This window comes from Cryptomeria japonica, unplaced genomic scaffold (assembly GCF_030272615.1).
Source record: "Cryptomeria japonica unplaced genomic scaffold, Sugi_1.0 HiC_scaffold_521, whole genome shotgun sequence".
NCBI lineage: Eukaryota > Viridiplantae > Streptophyta > Pinopsida > Cupressales > Cupressaceae > Cryptomeria > Cryptomeria japonica.
Genome location: NW_026729335.1, coordinates 91,701 through 94,357, shown reverse-complemented (window position 1 = coordinate 94,357; position 2,657 = coordinate 91,701). Strand labels below are relative to the sequence as shown.

The 2,657-nt window shown below is 63.9% G+C and overlaps 1 non-coding gene across 1 annotated transcript; it reads right to left on the bottom strand.

Annotated features, from left to right (window-relative positions):
- Positions 1-1,843: 1,843 nt before the first annotated feature.
- LOC131872124 (5S ribosomal RNA) lies at positions 1,844-1,962 on the bottom strand. The gene has a single exon (XR_009370303.1). It is a non-coding gene; the product is annotated as a 5S ribosomal RNA (ribosomal RNA).
- Between the last annotated feature and the right edge of the window lie 695 nt (positions 1,963-2,657).

Here is a 2,657-nt window from a genome sequence, read left to right as displayed (position 1 = left end):
GCGTGCACCTTCGCCGCGGTGGGCACCATGGCGTGCACGAAGTCGGAGCCCGGTTTGCCCCGGGTGCGCACCTCGCGTGCACCTTCGCCGGGGTGGGCACCTCGGCTGGGTTGCGCGCCCTGGTGCGCACCAAGGAGCGCTCCGAAGTGTGCTCCAAGGTGCGGCGTGCACGAAGTCGGAGCCCGGTTTGCCCCGGGTGCGCACCTCGCGTGCACCTTCGCCGCGGTGGGCACCATGGCGTGCACGAAGTCGGAGCCCGGTTTGCCTCGGGTGCGCACCCCGCGTGCACCTTCGCCGGGGTGGGCACCTCGGCTGGGTTGCGCGCCCTGGTGCGCACCAAGGAGCGCTCCGAAGTGTGCTCCAAGGTGCGGCGTGCACGAAGTCGGAGCCCGGTTTGCCCCGGGTGCGCACCTCGCGTGCACCTTCGCCGCGGTGGGCACCTTGGCTGGGTTGGGCACCATTGAGCGCTCCGAAGTGTGCTCCAAGGTGCGCACCATGGCCCTCCAAGGTGCGCAGCATGGCGTGCACGAAGTCGGAGCCCGGTTTGCCCCGGGTGCGCACCTCGCGTGCACCTTCGCCAGGGTGGGCACCTCGGTGCGCACACCTTCTCAATGTTTTCTTGCCTTTTCTGGAAATTGGTGAAGGCAGCGCATCAAAGGTGCGCACCTCGGTGTGCTCCGAGGTGCGAACCCGAGAGCGCTCCGAGGTGCCCACGAAGTCGAAAGTCGGGTTAATTGCATTGTTTTCCCCGGGTGCGCTCCGAGGTGCGCAACATCGGTGCGCACCAAGGAGGGCTCCGAAGTGTGCTCCAAGGTGCGCACGATTCGGAGCTCGGTTTGCCCGGGGTGCGCACACCTTGGCTGGGTTGCGCACCCTTTGTGCGCTCCAAGGTGCGCACGAAGTCGGAGCTCGGTTTGCCCCGGGTGCGCACCTTCGCCAGGGTGCGCACCTTGATGCGCACGCCTTGGCTGGGCTGCGCACCTTGGTGGGCGCCATGGTGCGCACCTTTCGTGCGCTCCAAGGTGCGCACGAAGTCGGAGCTCGGTTTGCCCCGGGTGCGCACCTTGGTGGGCGCCATGGTGCACTCCGAGGTGCCCAAGATTGGTGCGCAACAAGGAGCGCTCCGAAGTGCGCTCCAAGGTGCGCAGGTGCGCGCGAAGTCGAAAGTTGGGTTAATTGTCCGGTTTGCCTCGGGTGCGCACCTTGCGTGCACCTTCGCCAGGGTGGGCGCCTTGGTGCGCACACCTTGGCTGGGCTGCGCACCCGGGCGCGCACACCTTGGCACCCGCGTTTCCTTCATTTTAAATTTTTTTTTTTTACAATCTCTCAAGTGGGAAATTCTATAATCTCAACTTTTTTTGCCTTTTCAGGAAACTTTTGAATGGAGCGCATCATTGGTGCGCTCCGAAGTGTGCTCCAAGGTGCGCACCTCTGGTGTGCTCCAAAGCTCTCTCCAGCTGCGTGCACCTGCCCCGGCCGCGCACCCGGCCCCGCCCAGCTTCGCTCACCTGTCCCGGGCGTCTGGTGCGGAACCTTAGAGTAAGAAACATCACCGTGCACCTTGGCCAACGTGCGCGACTCGACCGAGCGCGCACTGGCCGAGGTGCACACCGATTTCACCTGGGTGCGCGCGCAGCACCTCGGGCGCACCGGGGTGCGCGCACAACGCCCGGGTTGCACCGTGGCCTGTGTGCTCGGGGCGCCTCGGGTGCGCGCTCGGTGTCGCCCCCGCGCGCGCGGTAGTGCGGGCAGCGCACCCCGGCCCGGCCCGGCCCCGACGAGAACGCAAACGGGCAAAAGGTTTATTCAAATAGCATTGCGACGCCCGGCGAAAAACTAAGAAAGGGTGCAACACCGGGACTTCCCGGGAGGTCACCCATCCCAGTACTACTCCGGCCCAAGCGCGCTTAACTGCGGAGTTCTGATGGGATCCGGTGCACTAACGCTGGTATGATCGCACCCGTTATGAGCTTGTCGCAGTGTGTACTTAGCAAACCGCGACCCACGTGCGAATCCACCCCGGCCACCCACCCCCGTCGAGGTGCACACCCTCCCTCGCGAAGTGCGCCCCGTTCGCCAAGTGTGAGCCCTGCCCGGGTGCGCGCACCTTGCTAGGGCGTCGGGTGTGCACCCAGCCCGGCCTACGTGCGTGCACCTGGACGGGGCGTCGTGTGCGTGCAGTGTCCCGTCTGCAACGCGGTGCCCACACACCACCTCGGGCGCAACGACCTGCGCTCACATGTGGGCCGAGTGCACCTTGGTGCATGTTCGGGGCGCCTCGGGTGCACGCTCGATCTTGCCCCGGTGCACCAAGGCGCTCGGTTTGCCCCGGGTGCGCACTTGGTGCAAGGTGGGCACCCAAAATAGGGATCAAGCACCAAAACACAAGTTTCGGGATGCAAAATGGGACCCAAGGACCACAAATGCGTTCCAAGACCCATGATGGGTCCACGAGAACAAAAATGTGTTCCGAGACTTAATAAACAAATATTGGGTTTTAGGAGAAGAAACATGCTCTGATGCCCAAAACGAGAATCGACCCCGAAAAGGCCACAGGCCAAAAGTGGGATGCGAGACAAAAAAAAATGGGACCCGAGGACCAAAATTGGGTTCCCAGGTCGAAGACAGGGCAACCGGACAAGAAACGACCTCTAAGG